General features: G+C 40.1%; 1 protein-coding gene and 1 pseudogene across 3 annotated transcripts in view; both read left to right on the top strand.

Annotated features, from left to right (window-relative positions):
- The window catches only part of PCDH9 (protocadherin 9), a 949,264-nt gene that overhangs the window by 282,261 nt on the left and 644,959 nt on the right, over positions 1-22,044 (top strand). The window lies entirely within an intron of this gene.
- Positions 820-12,563, top strand: LOC118649651 (annotated as a pseudogene).

A 22,044-nucleotide genomic window follows, 5' to 3' on the forward strand; every position in this document is an offset into this window, starting at 1 on the left:
GGAATAGTTTTTACCTCATTATGAAGGCAGCTTAAAAACCTTTTATCTAAATATCACAGAATCATGGAAATTTAGAGCAAACCTGAATTTAAGAAATATTTGAATCTCTCTCATGCTTTGAGATGAATCTGCTTTTGTGCTTGCTTCTAGTCTTTGTGAGAAAGATATTTTAATATTTCCTAATGAATAGTTCTCTTTTCCAATAGTTCTCTTTTTATAGTCCTCACATTCCCGACTGAGTGTTTAACATTGTAAACATGTGCTTCATGAAAAAGCCATGTATGCAAAGTAGGCCCCAAATGCAGAAGGAGCAGAAGGGCCAAAGGTGGAAGTGGACAAGTCCAGCTTGTTGATTCAAAGAGTTTTAATAGACATGCCATCTTGGGTGACAGCAGGACAAAATGGATCTCTACACTGGTTACCCCTTAACGCCCACCAACCTACCTATTCAATACCTGCCTAAGAAATAGACCAATGTACTCTGAAAGGAGTGCAGAGCTGATGGAGGGGAACAGAGAGACCAGCTACCAGGAGCCCGGTGTCGGGGCAAGTCAATGGTAGCTCCTCATTAACCCAGCATCTTTGTGCCCCTTCTCTAGTCTTCCAGGGGTACAGGAGGGGGTCAAGGGTTTTTTAGGTGGATTGGTTTTAAAATGGAGTCAGCTGTATGTGTACATGACCACAGAGAATAGCATCCTATATAATAAAGGCCCGGTGACCCAACAGCGGAACGACCAGAATGACCACCAGCCTGGTGGCAGCCACTAACTCCCTCAGTAGTCCTGCAGGTTCAATCTCCAGAAAATGGGCCAGGCACCGATGGACCAGCGCTGCCGGCAGGACCCCTACAGCACTGCCAGCCTCCTGGAACTCGGCCCCCAGCACCTCGGCCACCTCCGCTCCTTGGAAGCTCCACAAGGAGCTATGACTGCTCTCCCCTGCTTCCTCCAGGTCACATGCGCTGGCCTCCGCCCACCCTGCTCCAGATGAAGTGTGATCACTGCACCCATGGAAGGAATGTAATAAAAAAACAAAAACCGATGACCAAGAGAATGCCGCAGTTGATGTCCGAAGTCCGGCTCAGGGAACGGGGAGAAGGGAGAATTCCATAAGTTGGCCGATGACAAGATATTTCTGAGTGACTGCCTGGTGTGTGACAGTTGTGTGACCACAGAAGAGGAGTCTAAGTTTCTCAGCAGAAGGCCAAGGACTTCTTCCGTGTTCTGAACCTTAATAAGAAATGTGATACCTCACAGCACAAGGTGCTGGCAGTGTCCATGTGTCCTCAGTCTTTGCCTTATTTTGCTGCTAAATTCAGCCTGAGTCACTGATGTATCCAGAAGGCTCTATGGCTTCCTCAAAAGCCTTGGGGTGCACTGTCTTTGACATGAAGATAGCTGTGGACTTCAGCATCCTGGAGAGTCAGAAGGAATTTGTGCGTCAGTAACACCAGCACGGTGAGGAAGAGCCCCGGCTACCCATGCTGACCTCCGCCTGCCCCGGCTGGGTCCATATACAGAGCGTGTGCTCGGTCACCCCATCACCCCCACCTCTGCACGGCCAAGTCTCACCAGCAGATCATGGGCTCTCTGGTGAAGGATTACTTCACCAGATGGCAGAACCGGTCCCCAGACAAGACTGCCCACGTCACTGTGGCCCTGTGTTATGACAAGAAACTGGAGGCCCTTTGAAAAGATGTTCCCACAGCTTTACATATTTCCCAGGGTGCTGACTGCATGTGAACCTCAGGTGAAACTGTCCAGATAATGGAGCAAAGTGACCTCACCATGAATGCCGCCACCATGGGCACTCTGTTTGGAAACATGAAGGAGGAGGAGGTGAGGCTCCACGAGGGTGCCAGCTCCGATGGGTACCTGGTGCACATCTTCAGGCACACGGCCAAGGAGCTGGTCAGTGAGGACGTGGGGGCGCTCACCTACCGCACCCTGAAACAAAGACTTCCAGGAGGTCACCCTTGAATATAGAGTGATACATCAAAATCAACCAAAGTTCACAGTTTGCACTGGGGTGCACTGGGTGGTATACATTCAGTGGTTTGGACAAATGTATATTCACATGTATCTATCATTATAGTATCATACAGAATATTTCCATGGCCCTAAACATCTTGTGTGCTCTGGCTGTTCGTCTCTCCCAAGCCCCACCCCCAACAATCACAGGTCTTTATACTTCTTCATAATTTTGCCTATTCCAGAATGTCATATTGTTGGAATCATACAGTATGTTACTTTTATAGGGGGGCTTCTTTTACTTAGTAAAATGGGTTTACATTTCCTCCATGTATTTTATATCTTGAGAGCTCACTTCTTTTTAACGCTGAATAATATTCCACTTTCTGTGTATATCAGTTTCTTTATTCATTTGTCTACGGAAGGACATTAGTTACTTTCTATGAGTAAAGCTGACATTAGCGTCCGTGTGCAGGTTTTTGTGTAGACATAAGTTTTCACCTCCTTTGGCCAAGTACCAAGGAACATGATAGCTGAATTGCCTTATAAGAATATGTTTAACTTTGTAAGAAACTTCCAAATTGTCTGTCAAAGTGGCTGTACCATTTTGCAAACCCACCATCAACGAATGAGAATTTCTGTTGCTCCACATCCTAACCAGCATTCAGTGTCGCCAGTGTTCAATATTTGCCTATTCTAATAGGTGTGTTGTGATATTCATTGTAGTTTTAATTTATATTCATTTTTATTTAAAATTTTATCTCATTTGATACTTGAAACAACTTTAAAAAACAAGTGTGATAGGCAGGGCAATCATTACCATCCCTGTTGCTAAATGAGAAAACCTCAGAAACATAAGGGACTTGCCCAAGAGTTTCTGTGTGCTGAGTTGCAGAAATGAGATAAAAATTAAATGCTTAATGCACAATACCCATGTGAAAAAATAGGTACCAGGTGACTAAATAAATATTTTTAAAATATGGCATACAATTCAGCTATTTTCTCATTCTTAGCATAATTTGGTAATGAGAACATTTTCAAAAGGATTTGGGTGACCTGAATTTAATTCTTAAATCTGTAAGTACTCTTTGACCTTGAATTTCTAACTTCTTAATTTAAAAGTTAACATTATTTGTGTTTTGAGGAAATATATCTAAAATATGTTTTATATAAGAATTTATAATCTCTCTTCACATGTTATCATCTTTTTAATGAAACAACTATGGCTAACATTAAAAATAATCAGAGATTATTCTATTAATATGATAATTAGTGTTATCACCTTCACTAGGTTATTAGGGCATAATGAGTTGCTGTGATTAAAAATAATCATTCATTCATAAGCATTATAATAAATAAATTATAAAGCTTTCTGCAATCAATTAATAATAAATTTTGATCTAAATTATGATGGCCCTGAGGGAGGAAATAGAACAATGTAATATAAATAAGAAAAATAGAAATTTGAAAAAGGTCACGGTTGGAAGGTTTGACTGAACAGGTTGCTTTTGGGGGATATATGTAGGAGGCTGCAATAGCTTGATGAGTATAATCTGGAAAGGCTTCCTAAGCATATGGAGTGGTGAGAAAGAGTGGCACAGATATGCTAGTGAGAAAAGATGAAAATTGGAAAAGTTTGGAGGAACAGAATTGCCAGGGGAAAGGAGAAAAGAACAGATGTAGAGATGGTCACTGTATTTTGGACATCATGAGATTATTTTGAATATGCTCTTTAAGAGAATAAGCTATAATATTTCAGTAAGAGGCTAAAATCCATATATATATATATATGCATATATATATCCCTAATATGCAAATAGACTGAATGACGGAACAACCGAACAACTGAACAATTGGTCACTATGACATGCGCTGAACACCAGGGGTAGAGTGCGGAACATGGCGGGTGTCGGCAGGATGGTGGAACAGGTGAGTGGGGTGCCAGACCAAGGTGGGGCAGTGGTCTCTGTCATCAAGGTGAGCCTTTGGTGGTTACTGAAAATTCTTTGCTCCCACACACCACGGTCGGGCCCGGGCAGCGGGTGCGAGCTGCAGCTGCCAGCCCCAATCACCCCTCGGGTTTTCTACACCTCCCCCTGCAACTGAGGAGTGATCAGGGCTGGCAGCCACCTCTCATACCCGCTGCTGGTGACAGCCCTGCTCACACCTGCAGCCTGCACTGGGGCTGCTGCTTGTACCCACTGCCGGTCTGCAAGGCCAGCCGGGAGAGAGTGTGCCTCCTGCCCGGCTTCTGTGCGGCACCACAGGACAGCCCAGAGGCCCACACTGCGCCCTGGCCCACGGCATCTGGCCGCACTCACTGCATCTCCACATGGTAACTCGGGCGCTGTGACTCAGGCAGAGGGGGGGTATGCGGAGTCCTGGTAGCCCAGGTGCTGCCCAGGGCCCAGAGGTCAGCTGGGCCCTGCCCTTCCATTCTAGACACTTATGCTTCAATCGCCAGCCAGGCCTAGGGACCACACCTGTGTACAAATTTTGTGCACTGGGCCTCTAGCGTCCAATAATGGGTAAGCTGAGGTTTTTAATTTGTATGTTCTGCATATCATCATTGTAAATGCCTTTATGTTCAGAAGGAAATGTTTACTATTCTCTTCTGAATGTAAATACATTTACAATGTATGAAGGGTTTTATTTATTTATTTTTATGATTATTATTATTATTATTTTTATCCTCACTCAAGGAGGATATTTTTTCCATTGATTTTTAGAGAGTGTAAGGGAGCAGTGAGGGGGAGTGAGAGAAAGAAACATTGATGTAAGAGAGACACACTGATTGGTTACCTTGCACTTAAGCCCCCACTGGGGACAGGGATTGAACCTGCAAACTAGGTACATGCCCTTGACTGGGAATCAAACCTGAGACCCTCCAGTGCCCAGGCTGATGTTTTAACCACTGACCCATGCAGGCCAGGGCTGAATGAAGGATTTTTAAATGCTTTATTCTTCTTTCATTTTTAAAAATAACTATTTTAAAATGTTGTTTTTAAAAAAGTGCAAAATTATTTGCTTTTTCTAATTATTTAATATTTTATCTCTAGTAAATAAAAACTGCATATTTAATAGTTTTTAAGTTGATGATTGTCAGGGAAATATGCAGTGTATAGTTCTATGATGCCCTTGATTTTGTTTGTGCCCAGATCTCTCACTCAAAAAAATTACTATTAATTAACCTTGAGCATGCATTTTTACTTCAAAGGAATGTTTACATTTATATGCTTGTTCCAATATTTTTGGAATGACAACTTGTTCATCATTCTGAAACTGGACATTTTTTTTTCAAGAGAGGACATAAAAGATTAATAGAAAAATTCCATACTTGAAGGTCTGTTAGAATCCTGAAAAGCTTTATTTTAGATGATATTTTCCCCTGAGAAGCACCTCATTGAAATAGAGTGAGCCATAAAAAGTACACAATAGGTCCACATTGTTTTAGGACAATAATTTTTTTATGATATATTTTATTGATTTTTTACAGAGAGGAAGGGAAAAGGATAGAGAGTTAGAAACATTGATGGATAAGAGAGAAACATCAATCAGCTGCCTCCTGCACACCTCATTCTGGGGATGTGCCCACAACCAAGGTACATGCCTTTGACCTGAATCGAACCTGGGACACTTCAATCCGCAGGCTGACACTCTATCCACTGAGCCAAACCAGTTAGGGCAGGACAATAATTTTTAATCAGAATTGAGATAAACTGAAATTGACCCATTGGCCGAAGCTAGGGGCTACATTAGCTCCAGAAGGATGGATAATATTTATTTGCCAAAGTATGCAATCACCAAAATCCGTTTATCTTTTATTTTTGTTGTTTTCTAATGTCATTAGATTATTTTTTGTCTGTATTTATCTGGTATGCATAGTTTTGTCTTAGAGAAAGCAACATATATAAGTGCCTTCAGAGGTATTTCATTTAAGCCTAATTTTTAAATGCACCAGGTAGCATTGTATTCTATAGAAAGTGATAAAGTATATTTCACTACCTGTTTGTTTTGTACTTATCATATTGCCAATAAATACAAACATATTACCTTTGTTTTTCTGAATATAAGCAACAACTAAGTTTGTACTATTTATACATTTTGTGACTTATAAAACTCACAATTTATCACCCCAAGAGATAAAGTATTATTGTTTTCGTTATTAAATGTGGAAAATATTAATAGTATTACTAGTAGTTTTAATATTTATATCACTACAATTTTACCATTACTTAATACAGCATAAGCACAGACTTTCTGTAAAAGAATGTCTTTTATGGTATAACTGTTTTCAAAAAATGTTGCCTTACTCAGAATTATTACCATGCACAAAATCAGGAATATAGATCTTCTGCTTTTAGATTGATAAAATAAATCTATATGTTCATTATATATTGATTCATTAAATTGTATTTTTTATTGACTCCCCCCAAAATAAATAATGCATATTTGAAGTTTGCACATGCGGATGCTGCACCCATCTTTTTTATTTTTGACTAACAAATATGTTTGTAAGGTTATTTGAATATTTTTTATCACATCAGCTCTGCATTATTAGAATAAAAGCAAATAAGAAAAGTAGTGTAAAAACAAATTTAATGTACTTAGTATGGAAATTATTGAGTATCTAAGGAGTGAAAATTTTACCATTTTTTGTATTCTCACTGGATTTAAATCCATCTACTCGATATTCAATATACAAAGACATTTAACAGAACAGCAAATATAAAATGATGAAGATATAAGATAGTTCTATACTGCGGGAATTCATATGGCATTTTACTCTTCTGAAATTGAGTCTCCTCAGAGTACAAAAATTAAATGATTTATTTTTGCTGAGATTTTTCGTTGATGGTTTCTCTAGTAGTTAAGTAACTGTGCTGACTTATATCCAGTTTTGCAGATTTTCTTGAATACCTAAGGACAACTATTTATGATCCCTATCTACTTTAATGTGGACCTAGGAGAATGATACATGTCTTCATTTAGAATATTAGAACTCTAGGTGTACCCATCACCAAACTTTACAGACCAAAGATCCTTTTCATTATCCCTTTTTCTAACAAAACCAATTTTATGTAATGCATAATAAAACTGTGGTTATATTAGATATGTCTTTATTAACCAAAGACATCCTATCTAATAATAAACAAATATGCAAATCGACTATACTTTCGCTATGCCCACCATTGGCTAATCAGAGTGATATGCAAATTAACCGCCAACAAAGATGGCGGTTAATTTGCATACATAAGCACGAAGCAGTGGAGTGAAGACTGAAGGAGGCTCCGGCCAGAGCAGTGAAGGCTTTGAAGGTGGCTCCGGCCGGAGTGGAGGCCTGGGTCCCGGATGACGGAGGAAAACTGGTGCCAAAAGCCAGGGTAAGGGAAGGCCTATTGCATGAATCTTTTCATGCAACAGGCCTCTAGTATCTAATATAACCACAATTTTTGAGCAACATAAAAAATCTAGTGACCTAGTGTTATTTTTCTCAATTGATTCAATTCTATCTAAACAAAAAATACTTGATATTTTAAACTGTGAAGATTTACATTGGATAAACATTTAAATTATATTAATTTAATTTCAATATTTCTTAAATTTTGAAAAGCATTGACTTCTGTTACTCCCTTTGATTTTATCAGTTTACTCAATTTATTTAGCATCAGACAATTCATCTTTTGGGAACAATAAGGATGCTGCAGTGACTTGTTTCTTGCCATCATTGTGTTTAAAATCTAGTGGACCTTATTTTAAAGACAAAATCCCCATGTTACATAAATAATGAGCTCTTTACTTGCTTTTGTAACCATGTTTGAAATTACACACCAGTGGATTATTTCAACATATGCTTTAAAATATATCCCAGTTCTACTTTAAATTGTATAGCTATAGAAAATAAATAGAAATGGAAAAATTTTTTGTACTACAGTCATGCTAAAGTTGGTACAAATCAGTTGAAAAATAATAGGTAGAAAATATATACAAGTTATGCATATTTATGCATAATCTATCTATCATCTTTCCATTCATTTAAATGGATTTTCCATAGCTGCTACTTTTTAGAGAAGACCAACAAATAAATTGTATAATTATCTTACGAATTGATATTTATTTATACAGTTTAACCTTCCATTGAAACTAAGACAGCCATGGTTAAATAATATATAGTTGTTAATAGTTAAAAAAACTATAATATTTATAGAACTTGGGGTAAGTTTATTGAATATTATTATTTAGAATTGATTTAATGATTCCATATCCCTTTGAAAAATATTTTCTTTGGTGCATTAAAACTGTAATGAATGCTACTATTTTCGGTATTTTTATTTGCCCCAATATAAATTCTGTTAAAATAATAATTATAACATCAATGACTAGTATATTATAGCTTCTAAAGAAAATAAAAGTATAAAGTTTAATCTTAACTGTTACTTCATGTAATATCCAAACAAGTAAATGACAATGTGAGAATGACCTTCATTATTTCTTGGGCAAAATTTAATTAACAGGAAACCATTTTCTTCCAGGAACCCATTGTGGCCCTTTGAAATTTTGGGGAGTGATTGAATTCTTATCATAAATTCTTTAAAGAGCTTTCAAAAGTACTGGAGAAAAGAAAGTAGATAAAAATAAATCTAGTTGTATAACTTTGATGGTAGTCAACAAAGCACTCTGCTTCACATGAGGTCTAAAGTAATGTTTGGAAATATTCAATTATATGTCACTTAAAAAAATTAAAACCATTCTTTTGTGATTATTCTTTTAAATTGCCTCCGAAAGATCTTTATAGAACACTGACACCTAATTTTAGATGGTGACCAAAAGCATTTTGCAATTACATATATTTTTTAAGTGAACATGAAATCAACAAAAGTGTTTTGATTTCAGTTCAGTTACAAAAATATAAAGACTGATCTTCATTGTTTGTCAGTGAGTTCATAACAAGACTTTCAGACCCTGGGTCTTTTTGCTTTTTGCTTCTTTGTGTCAAAATCACTCCCTAGTAAGTAATCTGGTGTTAGATGGTGTTTCAGAGTGCTGAGTCACTAAGGAAATTATATATATATATATATATATATATATATATATACATATATATATATATATATATCCTCACCTAGTAAATGTTCTCAGAATCCATTAGAAAATTTTGACATAGAGTCTCAATCATTTCAAAAACTCTGGTGATTTATATTTTATTGATTGAGACTTGATGGCATAAAAAAGGATAACTTTGTTCTAGCTCTTAGAATGAAATAATCTTTTCTTAAGTAATTTCTTAATTCAAGTGTATATTTATTATAGATAGTTTATAGTTGGCCAAATACATTAAGAATTTCTTTCTTATTGAGAAAGGACCTTGGGGTAGTACAATTATCAGACGCTTTTTTGAAAAAAGAGTGATATAGGATGTCATTTTTTATTTTATAAAAAACATGATCCATGGCACCTGCTATAGTATTTATTTAAGACTTTGGGAAGTTCTAAGTGCCAGCTCCTATATGTACTACATGTTATATGAAGAATACTATATTCACATAGGTGTTTTTACCATGCTCTTAACATTTCATTCTGTGGTGTGTATTTAAGGATGCAAATCTGTCATTTAAAATTGCATTAACCATATACACTCTTACTATAAAATATATCTTAACTTGCCACAAATTGGAACATTTGTAAAGGATCATTTAAAACTCACATCCTAAAAGGAGAGGACAATATAAAGGCTGATTTCAGATAGAAACAACACCAAGTTTCCAAAGAAAAACTTGTCAAGCATCATGATAGGAAATATAAGTGATTTCATTTCTGAAAAAAAGTCTAAGTATAAAATACAGCATGACGCATCTCTGTCAAGAGAACCACCTCCTTGCCAATGTGGGTGGTCCTCTGAGTGACACTTCAATGGGACTGGGGAGAGCTCCTATTTATGTTTAACTTCGCTTAGAAACACCAGCAAGTCTCTGTGCCTAATATAGAAATGCTCTCAGAAAGATTTAGTACATTTCATGAAAAAGTAAAAGAACAAAAACTTATAAAAAAAATCAATGAATAGCATGCCCTATTTGCACTTGTAAGGGAGAAGAAATGAATGGAGGTATTTTTATGTTTAATGTACTATATGAGGAAGCAAATATGAGTTCTTAAATATTAATTGCTAGATAGTGCATGTTTATGTAATTGGTCACTTAAATCTGTTACTGAGTCCTCATCTCTCATTACTCTGTTTATCTCCAACCCCATACAATTGAAGACTTGCCATGAAAAAGTAAACATTAACCCGCCTGCTATCTAAGTGCTACTCCTTGACTATTTCGACATTTGGAGCAAGTCCTACTTCTTTTGATCTTTATATTTGTAATCTGTGAAATTCGTCGTAGTATCACATGTTTTCATCCAACTCACCTCATAATTGCAACTTTCTCGACACTCCAGTTCCAATACTCCATCTTCAGGATTGTTCTTTTCATTATTAGTGCGCATTTCAACCAGTTGGACTCTTTCAATTATACTGATCCTCTCTATAATGTTCTGTTTCAGTGTTTTTATTCCTACTGCTTTCTAATATGGGGAGATCTTTTAAACTTGAACACACCTTCATTTATAACTCCTTCTCTTCTAAAGATTAATCATATTTCTCCTTGATTTTGGTGCCAAAATTCTCCAGTTAGAAGACATACTAGTATAACATATTTCCAGTATCTTATGCTTACAAGTCTTATCATATTAATCCACCCTCAAAAGTGTGATAACTGCCCTGGCTACCAGGTAGCTCATCTGGTTCGAGAGTCACCCCGATGCACCAAAGTTCAATATCAGTGGGGCACATAAAGGACTCAACCAATGAATGCATAAGTGGAACAGCACCCCCCTCTTTAATTTAAAAAGTGCAATAACTCCTTTCAAGTTTACTACTAACTTCTTTTTCTTTTACTCTGTATTGGTTTGCTTGCCTGCCATAACAAAATACCAACACTGGATGGATTTAAAAACACAGAATTTACTTACAATGCTGGAGGCTGGAAGTCCATAATCGGTACCAGAATACTGTGGTCTCAGTGAGGGCTCCCTTCCTAGCTTGCAGATGGCTTCCTTCTTGCTTCCTCTTCATGTGGCGGAGAGAGGCAGCAAGCCTTGTGGTGTCCCTTCCCATGAGGCACCATTCCCATCACCAGGGTTTTACCCTCATGACCTCATCTAAACATAACTACCTTCCAAAAGTCCCATCTTCAAATACCATTGCACAGGGGATTAGGGCTTCAACATATAAATGTCCAGGAGACACAATTCGGTCCATAGCAACTCTTTTGACATATTTAACATCTCCAAATATTCTTTCTTTAGGAAAGGATCTGCTTTTAACACCAGAGCAATGCATCTTCATTTCCTTTCCCTATCAAAAACTTCAGTAAGGTCATAGAATCCTAATAGGCATCACATTTGCAGATGATGTGAAACGTGGAGTTGGGGTACACTGTTAGAAGGATATCTTGAAAGCTGGACAAAAGCAAGGGTGAAAATAGAGGTCAGTGGAGCTAAGGGCCCAAGTGTGGGTGGGGGATTACGAGGCTTATCAGCACATGTCAGAAAGATGTTAGGATTTTAGTTGCGGGAAGTCTCAATATTAGTCAATAGTGCGATGTGACTGCCAAAGTGCAAATGCAATTTTAAGCTGCTTTAGTCAGCATACAGCTTCTAAAATAAGGGAGATAACAAAAAAACTCACTCTGTGTCTAACTACATAGCGCTGTTACATTAAATTCTGGATGCTCCATATTCAATAATATATTTTAGGGTGAATCAAATCATGCCTTATGAATATCTCCTGAGGAAACATTTAAAGAGACAGCTTTAAAGAGATCAAGGCTCAAATTCATCATAAGCTGGAATATAATGCTACCCTGTTAAAAAATACCCCCCATTTTCCTGGAAAAAACAAACAAAAAAATGACCTAACTAAATGTATAAATATGTAGGAATGTAAAAAATAGTCAAGTTTTACTTGTATGTAAGTTACGGCTATTGTTCTTTTCAATATCACATTGCATCAAATCAATTGTTCAACCCAATTTAAGCCACATCCTGGCAGTAATCACTATCACCTTGAGACCCAACTAACATGTTGTCTCTAGACAAAAGTACTAGAAAAATAGTACTTTTTGAAGTTGATGCTCTTACCAGAAATTTTCATTTCAAGCCACAATTAATAATATAGACGTTAATTCCTTAAGTCAGTAAATGCATTTTGAGCATCTTCTAGCCTTCAGGCCCTATTGTAGGTCCTTGGGGTGACAGCACAGTAACAAAGGCCAGCCTTTATGTCCTTATATGTGTATAACAAGAAAACAATTAAGTTTTCATTTATTGTTTTGGTATATATGTCTCATTGCCACCACAGATACATTTCTCCATTGAATATTTGAAGTGATCCTTAAAATATGTCATTATAAAGTTATAGAACACTTCTAAATTTTAGTTTATCCCAGACTAATTATTAAACTGTGTTAAAGTACTCTCTCATTTCTTTTAAAGGTTAACCTCTGTAAGCACGCAGAAAAGGAATTGATTCATGTTCTCAAAGACTGATATGTCTTCCTCAAACAGGGCTCATAATGTCGGAGAATCCTAATGTTATGTAGCAAACCATACTTTGCTCTTTTGTCCTGAGGGATAGTGTTTTTGGGAAAAATATCACCTCATGTTCAAACATGCATGGTACTTGATAAACCTTAAAATGGGGGCATTTGGCCCTAGCCAGTTTGGCTCAGTGGATAGAGCATTGGCCCTGGGACTGAAGGGTCTTGGGTTCTATTCCAGTCAAGGCCACATACCTCATTTGCGGGCTTAATCCCCAACCCTGGTCAGGGTATGTGTGGGAGGCAACCAATCAATGTGTTTCTCTCACACTGATGTTTCTCTCACATTGATGAAGGGGGACATTTGATGGTCAAAAGGTACCAACTTCCAGGTAGAAAACAAGTGCTAGAGATGTAATATACCACATGGTGACTATACTTAATAATAATACTGGTTTGTATACTTGAAAGTTACCAAGAGTAGATTCTAAAAGTTCTTATCACACATACACACACAAAAAATTTAACTGTGTGTGGTGATAGATGTTTAGTTATTATGGTGATCATTTTGCAATATATGCATATATTAAATTATTATGTTGTACACCTTAAACTGATATAATGTTATATGTCAATTATCCCTTATAATAAAAGCCCAGCTACCCATCCGTGGAACTACCGAACAACTGCTTGACCAGTCACTATGATGCGCACTGACCACCAGGGGGCAGACGCTCAATGCAGGAGCTGCCCCCTGGTAGTCAGTGCACTACCACAGTGGGGGAGCTGCTCCGCTGACCTGGATGAGTGGCTGCTCTTGCTGCGAACCTCGGGCCAATGGGCAGGAACCCAGGCTGCGATCCTCGCCTCCTCACCTCAGGCTGCTCCTCCTCACTCTCTGCCACCTTCTCCAGATGCCCGCAGGCCAAGCGCTGCCAGGCTCGCAGAGCTTACCCCAGAGGCTGGGAGGTGAGTTTGTGGCCGCTGAGGGACTGAGGCCTACTCTGCCCCCTCTCAGTGCTATTTTTCTTGGGCCCAGCCCTGACAGGGTTCCCTGGAGAGGTGAGTGCTCCAGTTCCACAGAAGATGCTGGACCAGGGAGCAGCCGCTCAGAGGGTGGGTTCAAAGCCTCTAAGATGACCTGGATGAGCAGTGCTCCCACAGCTGGCCGGTCCCCACAGGCCATGCCCCCCACTAGTGCATGAATCCTTTGCACCGGGCCTCTAGTGTCTCAATAAAAAAAGGCTGGAGGATGAGATATCTCCAGCTTCAAACCAGTGTTTGGGTGAGAGTTCAAAGCAGTCTATTTGAATGATATTTGAAGAACTATTTCTAAAGCAAGTGAGATAACTCATTTGTAGAGCAAGTTCACTATCACTAGAAATCCTAACTTAGAGCTGGATAACCAAATTTCACTTATGTATTCATTTATCTCCCTCTCTCTCCACCTTCTCTTTACTTTCACCCCCCTAACCCCATTATTAGTGAATATTTAATTCCCTCTGAATTCTAATTTATTCTATAATTTTTAATCTGGTTAGGAGCTTTGAAATAGTCAGATCATTGATGATCAATGACATGCTGTCGATCAAGGAAGGACAGGCAGCAATCAGAGTTGTGATTTCAGATATTTGATGTGAGGGACTTTAGGAGGAGGGCTCCTAATCTAAGTGTCCTTGGTTTGTTGGACAGGGAGGTTGCTAGAGTGATGTTACACTTGAACGTGAGTGGGGTTCATGAGTTGATATCTCTATAATCTACAGCTCAGAGATTTCAGCAGAGTCAGTGGGGAGGAGTCCCAGTTTCTTTTGCTGATACGCTCCAGCACTCTTGATGTGTCATAGTGATCATTCAAGCCAATGTTACTCTTTTAACAACCCAGAAAGTGCTCTTTGCATCGGCTTCAGCCTATCCAACAGTTAGATTAAACATCTGTAGGAAGGCCTGGTCAGGGCACATACCTGGGTTGCAGGTTCAATCCCTGAATGAGGCTCATACAGGAGGCAACCAATTGACATTTTTCTCTCTTATTGTTGTTTCTCTCTCTCTCTCTCTCTCTCTCTCTCTCTCTCTCTCTCTCTCTCTCTCTCAAATCAATTAAAAAATGTAGGAGGAGGCCCTGGCTGGGTAGCTCAGTTGGTTAGAGCCTCATCCATATAGGAAGCAACCAAGGAACACATAAATAAGTGAAACAACAAATCTCTCATCTCTCCCTTCCTTCTCTCTGAAAAAAGAATCTTTAGGAGGCAGTGCAGTGAGGACAGTGTAGTTGGCCTAGGTTTGAAGAAGTTTCTCCAATCCCTAGCCTTGCGGTTTTGTATAAAGGATTTAATCTCTCTGAATGCCAATTTTATTGATAAAGTGAAGAAGATAATTTTTATTTAACACGTTTATTGTTACATCATAAATATATATATAGAATATATACAATCATAATTATGTACACATATACATGTTTAAGCATAATATATACACACACAGAGTCATACATGACATAGTGTCTTAAGGCATAGACTAGCAGCACTCAGAGATATTAAATAGCTCTTTCAAAGTCGCTATAGCTCCTGATACTTGTATGCTGTTACTGCCAACACTATTGTTCTAGTTGTCAGCACAGAGGTTGTTCTGCTCAGCCCAAATTGTGCTATCAAGAGACATATTCTAGTTGTCACGTGTCCCTGAAATTTCAGTTGTTTTGCTGAACTGACAAACTACTATATTCCAGTTGGAAACAAAGGGGAAAGGTGAAGTAAAGATGACTATTATTCCTTCTAGCATCTCTGCAGGAAATGGAATGTGTTTTACTTGACTTTCTATGATTCAGTTCTCTTATCTCCTATTTAATGAAAGGTCACCCAGTAGAATTCTGAACCCAAGAAGAAAATACATATACTAGATATACTAGATATACTAGATAAAATTACTGTGAGGAAAACTATTTCAAAGATTAACTGCACTTTGGGTTTGTTGGCAAAGGGAGTGGAAATGGTGAATGAGAAATCACAGAGACTTGGTAACATCCACGCTCATTATTATTAGTGGGTGCAGGCTAGAGTGTTGACTTGTGACAAAAGCAGGCAAGAGGAAAGGGTGGAGACATAGATTCAGTTGGAAATAATTTGTGTAATGTTTTTCCAATTATTAGTCTGTACTCCAGGATAGTTGCCAGTAAATTTTGGGAATAAGTATAGGTATAGATATAAGTATAGGTATAGATATAGGTATAGGTATAGATATAGACTAGATAAATGATAGATATAGATAGATATAGATATAGATATAGATATAGATATAGATATAGATATAGATATAGATATAGATATAGATATATAGATATTATATAGAAATATACTAGAGTCCTGATGCACAAAAATCCATGCAAGAGTAGGCCTTCCTTTCCCTGGCTGCGGGCACCAGCTTCCCTCCAGCACCCCGGACCCGGGCTGCTTCGCTCCGGCCGCCGATGCCACCCACACAGTTCCCCCTGGTTTTCCGTTTGCCATGCTGCAATTGGAGCCTGCAGGCCAAGGGGGAGGGACCGAGAGGTGATCAATGCACCACATAGTGTCTGGTCAAGCGGTCGTTCTGGTCATTATGGTCACTGGCCTTTTATTCTATAAGATACTATGTATAAAATGCATATATTGCAGTGACTAACCTTGTGGTTAAGAGATGCAGTGGGATGTTCAGTCATTGAGTCAGCAAGTGTTTTGAGCATGTATTGTGTTCTAGGCATTGTAGACCCTGGGCTTGCAAGGATGAACAACTTCCATGAGGTCTTTTACTGGAGAGAGCATGTAGGAAATAATTACAATATTGTGGCATATGGCTTCATTATTTATATTTCTAAGTAAATGTTTTTATATAACATTTTCTCATTTATTGGTGATTTTTCTTGCAGCAAAACTTAGTAAGGTCTAGTGCCTATAGCATGTGTTTATATGTATATGTCTATGCTCAGTGGCCAAGATATAATAGAAGTTATAGCATATAATTAGTAGCCCTTAAATCTGTGAACTTATATTTAATACTTTACATTTCTTTGGCTTCACATTACTACATCTCCTCTATGTAAACTATTCACTCTCTTATGAAGAGGTTTTTATTTTGGATGCGTCGAATCAGAAAAAATCCTATATAATAAAACCTCAATATGCAAATCAACCGAACTGCGGAATGACCAATTGCTATGATGTGCACTGACCACCAGGAGGCAGACGCTCAATGCAGGAGCTGCACCCTGGTGGTCAGTGCACTCACACAAGGGGAGCACTGCTCATCCAGAAGCCAGAAGCCAGGCTCATGGCTGGCAAGTGCAGCAGTGGTGGCGGGAGCCTCTCCCTCCTTGGTTGCAGGCAGGTGGTAAGGAGTGAGGGGTCCCAGACTGTGAGAGGAATGTCTGATTTCCGGCTTAGGCCCGGGGATTGGGCCTAAGCCAGCAGGCAGATATCCCCTGAGGGGCCCCAAACTGTGAGAGGGATGTCTGATTGCCGGCTTAGGCCCTGGGATTGGGCCTAAGCCAGCAGGCAGATATCCCCTGAGGGGCCCCAAACTGTGAGAGGGCACAAGCCTGTCTGAGGGACCTCCCCTCCAGTGCATGAATTTCATGCATCAGGTCTCTAGTAGGACATAAAAACAAGAACCATATTTCTGGAACATCTATGATGCCCTAGGTACTTGTATATACTTAGAACAAACCATTAACTTACACTAATTTTTACACATGTCTGCAAGGCTGTCAAATAACACCATAGTGGGAAATATCAGCTGAATAATTAGGATAGTGCTATAGATACAGGAGGTTGAACATCAGTCATTAAAAGCAGGGAAACAGGATTTGTATGGATTCCTGCCCACAGTGCCTCCCACATCCATTGTGTTTTTGCTGGAGAAGTGTCTGTGACTTACAGTGCTGTCATCATCTTGCTAGTTTAGGGAGGAGAAGGCAGCCTGTGCATAACTATGTGAGATGTTCACTTGCAGGGATGGGGAACCTTTTCTCTGCCAAGGGCCCTTTGGATATTTATAACATCATTCGAAGGCCATACAAAATCACCAACTTAAAAAGTAGCCTGCTCTATGTGTTCAAACATTTAATGAACTCACCCCTAATGACTTGGCAGGGCCAGACTAAATGATTTATCCTGGTTTGTATGGCCTGAGGGACAGATGTTATCCACCCCTGATAGGACTGCAAGTTTAGAAGATGCAACAAAATTCAAAAAAAAAACTTACATTTAATAAAGCCACTTTGCTTACCTTAGCACAGATGCTCGCCCCTACTTTAGTTAAAATCATCTCTAGCAACAGATGAAAGAAATAATTACAACACATCCCATGTTTATTTTATAGGGAGAGGATTAACATACAAATTTACCTTCTCCTTTGAAAGTTTCTTTTAAACAGCTAGATCCCTGCAGGCACTTAGAAGATAGAAATTGTGTCTACATATAGAAAGGGGATGGGGAAATTAAGGTTGTTATCAGAAAAGTGTAACCTTAAATTCCCCTCTGTATAAGCAAATGCTACAGAAAGTTCAACGCAGAAAATACAGATAGCACCATCATTTCCGATTGCTTTGTTGGGAGCTTTAGTTTTGGTGTTTTGGCGTCTATGTCATTAGGGATACTGACTCTATTAGGAATGATGACACAGGGAGAACACGTTTCTCAGACACACTCGTCTTTTCTCTCTTCTTTCCTGTGCACTCCTCCTGCATTTAAAATGAGCACCCAGGTTACTCCTGTGAAAACAGGGTCTTTGACGGCAGTTTAATTTGTGACTGCTTCTTATTTCTTGTTTGAAGTTACGACTTCAATTATGTTGACATTCACTCTTTCTAATGTGAAAAAGCTCCCTGTGGCTCAGTGAAATACATTCCATTTTCATCCTCTTCCCAAGACACCTTTCAATCCAGGCTGCTTTGGGAGACTTCCACTCTGTGCACACAGGATACATCCCTATACATCTTTACCTCATTTGTAATTCCATTGGTCATTAGCATGAGCAAGTGGTATATACATCTGGTGCACTGAGAAGTGTGAGGGGGAAAGATAGAGGAATAGCTAAATACTTAAACCCAAATCTCATTATTATGAAGCATTTGCAAATACTGTGTGTGTGGTGTTGGACTAGACACTGTGTAAGTTAAATGCTCATTGCACTATGCATTAAGGCAGTGGCTCTCAACCTTCCTAATGCCACGACCCTTTAATATAGTTCCTCATGTTGTGGTGACCCCCAACCATAACATTATTTTTGTTGCTACTTCATAACTGTAATTTTGCTACTGTTATGAATCATAATGTAAATATCTGATATGCAGGATGTATTTTCATTGTTACAAATTGAACATAATTAAAGCATAGTGATTAATCACAAAAACAATATGTAATTATATATGTGTTTTCCGAGGGTCTTAGGCGACCCCTGTGAAAGGGTCTTTCGACGCCCAAAAAGGTTGCGACCCACAGGTTTAGAACCGCTGCATTAAGGCTTTCACAGTCATTGAGTCAGTAAATGTTAAGACAAATTAATTAAATGATAAATTCAACATTTTTCTTGCTTACAAGCCAAGGGTTAAATGTATCTGTTAGAAAATTCACATTCAACCAGCTGTCCTTAATAATGAGAAAAAAAAAATACACAATGGGAAAACCTGTGCCATGCCATATGACAGATGGATGGATAGATCGCTTGTGGAAGCAGAGCTGTTTGTTGTTAAGTAGACAATTTTAAGCTCTTCACATGGTTTTAATCATTTTAAAAAGTTCACAGGATCACCTGCCTTGAGTGTTTATGTTCCTTGTCAAGGTCCTGGCAGTGCTGAGTAGATATTTTCTGGGAAGGTATTTTCAGTATATTCATACTTATAGTTACCGGTTTTAATTTTAAAACTCTATCATGTATGATTAAATTTTAAAAGGACAAACTTTTATTAATCCAAACATATGCAATGACTTAATATAAAAAATAAAGCAATATTTTTCCAGTACAAAAATGGATGTTTTCATTTTAGTGATAACATTAGGAGTAAAAAATATCAGAGACAAATACCACTTATTGTGAATCTAACATTCTCCCTAATTTTAGATAATTGACATAAATTATCTCAAATTTATAAAAAATAATACTACAGCCCTAGATGGTTTGGCTCGGTGGATAGAGCGTTGGATTGAGGACTGAAGAGTCCCAGGTTCGATTCCAGTCTAGGGCAAATGCCCTAGTTGTGGGTTCGATCCCCAGTAGGGAGCATGTAGGAGGCAGCCAATCAATGATTCTCTCTCATCATCGACTAGAGGTCCAGTGTACGAATTCGTGCATGGGTGGGGTCCCTCTGGGTGGCCTGCAGGGATTGGGCTGAAACCCGCAGTCCAACGCCACATGCAGTTCCTACCTGCAGCTCCCATCATCCCAGCCCCACTGTGCCTGCCACAGACTCGCACCCAATCAGTCCTGATTGGGAGAGGCTCTTGCCGCTGCAGGGGCACTTGCCAGCCATGAGCCCTGCATCTGGCGCCCTCCCAAGGGGAGTGGCCTGTAGGATTGGGCTGAAACTGCCTCTTCAACATCCCCTGAGGGGTCCCGGATTGCGAAAGGGTGCAGGCCAGGCTGAGGGACTCCACTGGTGCACAATCAAGTGGGGAGGGACCACAGGAGGGCTCCAGGGTGTGTCTGGCCCATCTCCCTCAGTCCTGATCAGCTGGACCCCAGGAGCAAGCTAACCTACCAGTTGGAGCATCTGCCCCCTGGTGGTTAGTGCACATCATAGCTAGTGGTTGAGCAGCCTTAGCATATCATTAGCATATTATCCTTTTTTTTTCTTTTTCCGGCAAATTCCCCCTTTTTTATTTTTTAAATGATAGCGCATGTAAATCAGGGGCCACCTCTCAGATTGGGTTGTTTAAGACTCAGAGTAGGCTGACAAGCAATGATAGCGAGCATAGCTATAAACATAATGGATGGAGTGCACAAGGAGCCTTGTTCCTGTAGAAGGTTGCTAGTCTCTTCAGTCAAGGGATTTCAGCTGTCCTCAAGTCGGGGGGTTGGTTGTCCTTGTTGATCTGGCTAGTGGGCGGAGTCATTGGCGATGGGCTTCCCGAAGTGTCAGCGAGTTGAAGGGCTGCATCAAGAGTCCCTCAGGGCCGTGCTTGATGGTGGTGTCGGTGTCCGGGGAGGAGTTAGCTGTGCCCTCTGGGTCGGCCGATATGGATGATACCAGGGAGGAAGATGAGGCGGAAATGGAGGGTAGTAGAGAGAAAAAGAAGAGAAAGCAAAAGAACTACAAGGCATGGAAGTGTTTAGAAAAAAGAGGGAGAAGAAAGGGAAGAAGGCAGCATCCTGACACAGCCCTTTCCTTCAGCTGACCCTTTCCCTGTGGTCCAAGGTAGAAATGGGAAACAAGTCCTGTTGCAGTGAGAGGGCAGCTGCTGTCAGCCAGTCTCTGTCTTTACCTGTGTCCCGATCTGAGCTGGGCCAAGTCTCTTTCTGTTATGTGGGTCCTGATCTGAGCTGGGCATGGGAAGCGGGAAGCAGCCATGGGGGCAGGAGACCTCCCTCAGAAGGGGCAATTGTTCAAGCCCCTGCATAGTTGGGGGGGTGAGGATCTGTGCCCCACCTCTGTTGACCCCCAAGTTCTCTCCTGATGGCCCCTCTTCAACTGTGCCTGTCTTAGGTTTTGTTCCTTCCCTGAGGAATCTTACCCGTCTCTGGCTAACCAGCCATCCTCCGGGGCCAAGCAGGGTGATGTGAGGTTCAGTTCTGTCTCCTTGGTAGCCTATGCCCCCATGGCCTCCACTCCCAGCACCTGCCTTGGGCTCCCCTCGCCTGCTGGCGGGGCCCCGGCTCTGGTCACATCTCTTGTGGAACCCAGGTTTTTTCTCCAGGGAGGGCCCAGCTCATGCCATTGGGTGAGAGACAGATCCATAGCACCGGCCACCACAAGGCCTCAACCTCAGCGTGAACAGAAAGCCCAGGCAACTGCTGTGGGCAAATGGACTGTGAGAAGGGGGTGCCTCTTGACACAAGGGCAAGAGGGGCCAATGCACAACAAAGGAGGAACAGCCTGTCAGCATGTAGTCCTGGGACATGGCTTTCTCAGCCCAGGATGTCAGGCTCTTGGCACAAGACAACTCCACGTATGGGGCATATACCAGACACCCCCAGTCATGGCAGAAAAGGGAGGTGCCCTTCCTGGAACAGTAGGGTAGGGAGATTCTAGAAAAGGCTGTGTCAGGAGAGAAGGAGAAAGGCCAAAGAACCAGCAAACAAGTAGTCAGATTAAAAAAAGGAAAGAAAAAAGAAAAGGAAAGGACATGTGGGGCAAAGCTGGGACATACGGAGAGACAAAAAGGAGGCACATGTGATCCTCCCAATGACAGGTTGTTCCAGCTCAGGGCTGCACATCTGCTGCAGACAGGCACTGGTCAGGTGTGCTAAGGGTCCCTGTTGGAGGGTCAGATGTTGGGGTCCAGTCCCAGAAGGTCCAGGGG

Source organism: Myotis myotis, unplaced genomic scaffold (assembly GCF_014108235.1).
Source record: "Myotis myotis isolate mMyoMyo1 unplaced genomic scaffold, mMyoMyo1.p scaffold_m19_p_3, whole genome shotgun sequence".
Lineage (NCBI taxonomy): Eukaryota > Metazoa > Chordata > Mammalia > Chiroptera > Vespertilionidae > Myotis > Myotis myotis.